A 7,393-nucleotide genomic window follows, 5' to 3' on the forward strand; every position below is an offset into this window, starting at 1 on the left:
TCCACAACCAAAATCCCGGAACTCAAATCCCTCTACTCTGCTGTAAAAACAAAAATGCCATCAGAGCCTCCCATCAAGCATTCAACAACAAATCTCTAACCTCCAACTATTACCAGAGAATGATCACAACTCTTGGAAACCGCCCTCAAAACTCGCATCCAACTGGTAACCTCACCATCCAAAGAAAAGAGCAAGGATTCTGTGAATTTGTAAACTGGATCGAATGGCCAAGTCGACACAGCCTTGCTGTGGAATGAAGATCGGAAAGGGATCAGTAGCTCCCGAAAACCTCCCTTGAAGCTCTGGTGGAAGCGAATAACGCCGATCTGGAACCTCCCTCGATTGGGTATGCGGCGATGAAGCAGAACCCAAATCGCGATCTGGAAACCTCCCTCGATCACTCTCTGATCACCGGAAGATGAACGTCGGCAGCTGATGATCATCGTCGGTGAAGAAATCAAGCTCTCGGATCTGATTTAAGGAATGGGAGCTGCGACCGTCGTGCGAAGAAGAAAAAGCTACAGTGGAGGAAATCGCGAAGCCGAGCCCGTCTGTGCATTGTAGCTTCTCAACATTTAAATCATCCTCACATCTGATCGAACGATCCAGATTGTTTCTGGGCTTAATTAACGGCTGGATGAACTCAGATCTGGATCAAAACCCTTGGATCTTCATCTACGGCTGTGATGTGCTTCCTCGTAGCTTGGATGGGCCATATCCTAGTTGGATGGCTCAGATCTCTCTGATCTTCAATGGATGGTCCAAAACACTCCAAGGCTTGATCGACTTGATTAGCCCTTGATTTGAGCCCAAATGTGGCCTGACCTGATTGGGTCCATGACCCTTTTGATGCCTACAAAATAATAAACAAATATTAGCATCAAATACCATGATAATAGGCCAATTTGTAATTAAGTCCAAGATAAAATGAAATTATGAAATGTAGAGTAAATATGACTTTAAGCTATGAAAATATCATTAAAAACATGCATTATGAATCAAGATAATATAGCTAAAATCATGGTTATCAAATCCTCCACACTTAATCTTGGACGTCCCGTTCAAGTCAAGAAAACTAAAAATCATCTCCACACAAATTCCCCTAGCAATACATAGAAGATAGTAAAAAGAATTTAACTAAGACCATCTAAAGATCACAAATAATTATGAATACAATCCAAACAATAATCAGTAGGTATGGTAGTTTCAATCCAATTGAAAAATTAAGCAAGTTACAATCTCACAAGGCATTTACCTATTCTAGCCCTCACACTCAAAATTACATATATGTGGAGCTCACTCAATGCAACTCACAACATTTCACTACCATAAGCTTGCTTATTTTCTAATTCTTCACCACCATAAACATAGCATACATGAATCAAAAGGATTTAATCAACAAGAATTGAAAGCTACAAGAGCAATTTAAAATGAATGTAGTAGCAAAAGAAAAGGCATTAATGAAGAAAATTAGAGAATGAGAGTATTGGAGGAATATGCTTGATGAGTTGACCATTTTGATGTGAAAAGAGATGAATACCATTTGTCGTTACCAAATCAAAGTATCAGGCTAATCTCTCCTTCAATTTGATGACTATCCAAAAATCTTGATACTCTATCTTCACTCTTGATACTCTCTTTTTGATTTGCCAAAATTTTTTTTTACTTCAATTCTGCTTTAACTCTTCAATTTTATCACTTGAAAGCTCAAATAATCTTAACTCAACTTATGAAGAAGAGTTCCCTCCCCACACTTAAAATGTTGGTCGTCTCGGACAATGCAACATATCATTAAGGCACTCTTCTAACCACTTTAAATTCTCCAGGTTCTTTTCTTCTTCTCTTATTCTTTTCCATGTTTCTGATTCTGGAATTGTATTCTGGTTCTGAAAACTGACTACCCTATTTATTTGAAACTTTTTTTAGCAACAACATCTAAAACCAGTAGTGACAATTTGGTGTGAGCTTTGCAAATGTTGTCCTGCCCCTTCAAGCAGGAAAAATTCAGAATCAATTTCTAAAGAAGCAATTTTAAGTTCCAGAAAGTCAATTTCAAAAATTAGCCCCTCTCAAATAGTTGCTTAAAATTCTGCTTACAACAGTCTGCAATTAACTCTAGCACAAAGCAGTATTAACTTGATACTTTGCTGTTGGTTAATGAACTCATTAAAATCAACACAACAACCATAGCTTTTTGTATCTTTAATTCTAGAATTCACAACTCAACGACAACTTTTGAATTCTAGAATAGCTTAAATTTATTTTGTTCTTTGAATTGAATAGTACCAACAGCAACTATTGACTTCTGCAATTCTGGTTTCCAGATTCAAAATTAAAACTGATTCTGGAATTTAACATCTTTGACTTGTCTTAAAGTCATCAAAGTCTGCCATAGAACTCGGCACACCAAAAACCAAATTGATACATCAAATCACAGCTTCATCGAACAGATTCTGAAATCAAATTCCAACTCCTGATTTCTACATTTTACTTTTTGAAATCAGATTCCATTTGCTTGTTTTAAAGTAATTCCAACTTAAATCATGTAGAGTTAAGTTTGGAAGAAGCTCTCATTTAGCACTGAATCAATAAGGAATCAAATTCAAGGTATAACTCAAAGTTTGGCACAAACTTACACATCTCCTGTATTGTTACTGAACACTTGCTGCAATATTCAAATTCTGAGTAAAAGCCAGCAACTGCATTTGTTACTGAACAATAAATCAGTGACTTCTTTCAAAATTCGCAGCTTGGTATCAAACATCTAGCATCCCACATCTTGAATGATTCCTGAATTGGAGACTTCTGAATTGTTACATAGCAGTAACATTCAAATTCAACATTGAATGTGCATATTCAGCTACTACTAGTATTTCACAATAACTCTTCTTAGCCTTTTAAAAAAATTTGTTGTACAAAAATTCAGTATAAGTCCACTTGCTTTAATTCCATTTAATTTACATTCTCTTTTGCACTTGACCTTAATCAAAACTGAATCTCAATTCCATTCATTTGCAAAACTCTCACACAATATAGCACAGCTAGATGCAAATCTGGATCTTTATAAAGAATTCTGAATTTGCCAAAAGTTCACATATTGCAGTTTCAGTTTTCTGAATTCGAGGTGAATTCAGCTTAGGTCATGAAGAATTTAAGCTTAAAGAAAGTTTTCATTTAACTCTAAATTGACAGCAACTCATAATCGAATGGTAACTAATCAAAATCAAAATGGAGATTTGGCACTAACAGTTTTTCTATATATATATGCTTAAAACAACATATACAGCAACCTTCGATTATTAGCAGTGCATTGAAGCTATGTAGTTTCAAAATTTAAATCCAAGTAATAGCTTAAATGGTCTTCTTAAAACTCCAAAATTTAAACTCACAGTGATACCATTTCAAGCTAACAACACTTGCTTATTCTGCATTTCATAGATTTAATTCATTCTGCATTCGGTAGAATTTTAGATTTAAATCTTTGATTCCAGGAACCAAGTTCAGCTCTACAAAAGTGCTATTCAGAGAAATCCTTCAGCAATGGCTGATATCTAGTATTTTTTTTGTGCATAATTGGGCTCTTGAATTGAGTATTTTGCATCTTCTCGTATGATTAATTCTTGTTTTATCTTATATCTTATGAGTTGAGAATTATTTAGAGCCTTGTTGCATTTTTCTATATATTTCTTGTGGAATCCTATCTAATAATGGTACTTTATTTGTTTTGAAGGAATAGGCTTATTGGACTACAAGAATTTGGATTGGGCCCGATCCATTAAATGGAGTTTTCCTCTTAAGCTAACCCATGTCAAACCTTCTCATCAAATCCCTAATTTTCCTCCTAAACTAAGCCCTAAACCAAATGCAAATCCCGGTTCAAACCTTGGTATACAACCCAAAAGAATCACGGATGAACAGTGGCTGCGCCTACTGTTCATCGTGCCATCGGCGATTTCCTCTCCGTTAGCACCCGCGCAAGCCCCCGATTCCAGTGAACAATCACATTCTGAATTCCAGATCCATGGAGGAAGAGTAAGGAAGCATGATGACCTAATTTCCTGAAGCTGGAGGTTTGCCAAAGAGGTCTCGACGGTAAACTTTGCTGCGATTCAAATCTTTATTTCCGCCCCTGTTCAAACGGTGTTGACAGCAGGAGATCATCAGCCATCATCAGGAAGAGTTAGAGAGGTCTCTCTGGTGTTTGCCGACTTGATTCCAGTCGCAATCATCGCTCCATCAGCAAGCAACAGCTGCTCACAGATTTGAATCATAGATCCAGGTTTCAACGATTCAGTTTAGACCTGAACTTATGCTTTGCCAGGGAGGTTTCTTTGGTAAAGATCAACGAGTCTCAGATCTAAACTCAGATCTGCTGCGTTATTTTTCTGCTTTGCTAGGTTTCACAGTTGAGGTTTCAAGTGAGGACTCTTGTGTGACGACAAGAGTTGTGATTCAGAATTGGTTGTGATTGGAATTGGTCTAGTTTTAGTCCTGCATTTCATTACTGCTTTTAGCTAGATCTAGAACTTGTTTGTAGCACAGTTTATTACATAGATTAGTTCCTTTCCAGAATTTTGCTTTAAATCCCTGTTCTGTAATGCAGTAACACCATCAAGTTTCTGATAGTGTAATCAGTTTTCAATCTTTGAATTTGATGCAGTAATTCGTAGAAGCTGTTTAGTGTAATGAGTTCCTGATTCAATATTTGATTGTAGATTTCATTATTATTCTCTGTTGTAGAATTTCCATCAAGTTTCTTTTAATGGAAGTAGTTTACAATCCTTGTTTTTGATGAAGTAAATTCAGTAGTTCATGGTTGGATTAGTTAGTTCTGTTTTTGTTCTTTGATACTGCAATTTCAGTAGAATGTTCTAGTGTAATTAGTTTCAACTTTGTTTCAGAGAAGAATGTTATTATTTAGCATTAAAGAGTAGTTGTTGTTTGATTGCAATTTTCAATGCCTACTTAGATTTACTTAAATTGTTTTCCTTTTTAGTAGTTGATAAATTTGGAAGTTGCTCTGTTCTTTCTCAAATTCAGATTTTAGTTACTAGTTGTGATCTAATTCAGAAGATCTAGTTTAAAAATAAATGAATTCTGTAATAATCGTTCCTATTAAGAAAACTCCAAAAACAATCCTAAGTCTTAAACAAATATTCGTCTACTAGTTTCCTTGAGAGACTCGACCTTGGATATATACTGCAACATTCTGGAGTAGTTGAGAGTTTTCAAGATTAATTAATTTGGAGTTCACTCGTGACAACCAATTTGAACTTGCCAAATTTTGGCGTCGTTGCCGGGGAAACTAGTAGAGTTTGTTTATTTTTAGATTGTGCATAGTTTATCTTTTCTTTTTTTTCACTTTCTTGATTTTATTGTCTATCCACTTTTGTTCTAATTATTGATTTTTGGTGGTATGACCAGGTCTTCATGTGATAAGTTACTTGATATTGATACGGAAATTGAAAGGACCTTCAGAGCTTTGAGAATTCAGGAGAAAATTTCAGAGGACTCAGGAAGTTCTTTATCATCTTCAGATACCCCCATGGCTGATCATAGTAGGACAATGAAGGAGCTTGCAGCTCCTGATGAGGCTTTCAAGTATTCATGCATCACTTATCCAACTTTAGCTGGTGATTTTGAGCTGAGATCAGGGTTGATTCATTTGCTTCCCAAATATCAAGGATTATCTGGAGAGGACCCAAACAGACATTTGCATGAATTCCATGTGGTTTGCTCAACCATGAAGCCAAAAGGAATTTCAGAAGAGGATATCAAGCTAAGGGCTTTTCCATTTTCACTTACTGGAGTAGCAAAAGATTGGTTGTATTATTTGCCACCGGGATTTATCACTTCTTGGATTGACATGAAGAAAGATTTCTTGGAGAAATTCTTTCCAGCTTCAAGAACTGCAACTATTAGGAAAAGCATCTGTGGGATTCAACAAGTGGTGGGAGAGACACTTTATGATTATTGGGAGAGATTCAAGAAATTATGTTCAAGTTGTCCTCAACACCAAATAAGCGAGCAGTTATTAGTCCAATACTTCTATGAGGGTTTATTACCTATGGACAGAAGTATGATAGATGCAGCAGCTGGAGGAGCTTTAGTGAACAAGACTCCAGAGCAAGCACAGGAGCTAATTTCGAATATGGCTGAAAATTCACAGCAATTTGGAAGTAGAGCACTCACTACTAGAGGAGTTGGTGAAGTTCAAATGGTTTCTAATGAACAAAAGGAGATAAGGAATTCATTGATGGAATTGACAACCTTGGTGAAACAATTAGCCTTGAACAATGCTACTCAACCTTCTATTGTGCCAAATATGCAATTTCCATGTAAACAAAGCATAGTTTGTAGCATTTGTTCGAGTCAAGATCACCTTTCAGAACTTTGTCCAAATCTCCATCAGGATGAATCTTTGGCAGCCTTCTCTAGAGCTCAATTCCAACAAAAACATGATCCTTATTCATCCACATACAATCCGGGGTGGAGAGATCATCCGAATTTGAAGTATGGAAATTCATTCTATCAACAACCATCTTCAAATCAGCAATTCCAGCAACCAAATCAGTATTTTCAGCAATCTCAGCAGGGTTTTCAGCAGCAAAATCAGCATGTCCAGCACCATTACCACCCTGCAAATCAATTCCAGCAACAATTTCAGCCCTATCAGTAGTTTCAAAATCAGAATCAGCATTATCACTCCCAAAATCAGAATTTTCAGCAAGGGCAGAATGTTTCACAGCAAGCACTTCCAGCACCAACAAGGTTGAGTTTAACTCAAGGAGGTTCTAGTAATGCTTCTAATTCTGATGCACAACAAGCTAGATTGGAGGTATTAATGCAGCAAATTCTTCAATAGCAACAAAATCAGGAAAGACAGATTGGGCAATTGGCTTCTAGCGTTAATCAGATTCAAGCTCAGGGATCGAGTCAATTGCCACCTCAAACAATTCAGAATCCTAAAGGGAACGTTAGTGCATTAACTTTAAGGAGTGGGAGAAAAGTTTCAGAATCTGCAAGAGGAAGAGCTGCTGTTGAAAATTTTCCAGAAATCCAGCCATCCAGTTCCAGCAATGAAGAATTTTCAGAAATGCAGAATGTGCCAACCTCGAGTTCTACCCCAATTTGCATTGATCCAATGGATATGGAGCATGAACAAGGAAGAAATAGTTGCATTCCAGAAATTTCCAGCAAGTTTTCTCAAAATGAGCAGTTTCAAGCAGCAACAACTTCAGAAAGCAGCAAATCTGGAAATACAGGATTACAGAATTCAGAGTAGAGCATTCCATTACCTTTCCCTCAACGTAAAGTTCAACCAAGGAAGAATGTAGACGAAGAGAAAGCAAAGGAGTTCCAAGAGCTTGTGGATTTATTCAACAAGGTGGAA

This window comes from Zingiber officinale, chromosome 9B (assembly GCF_018446385.1).
Source record: "Zingiber officinale cultivar Zhangliang chromosome 9B, Zo_v1.1, whole genome shotgun sequence".
Lineage (NCBI taxonomy): Eukaryota > Viridiplantae > Streptophyta > Magnoliopsida > Zingiberales > Zingiberaceae > Zingiber > Zingiber officinale.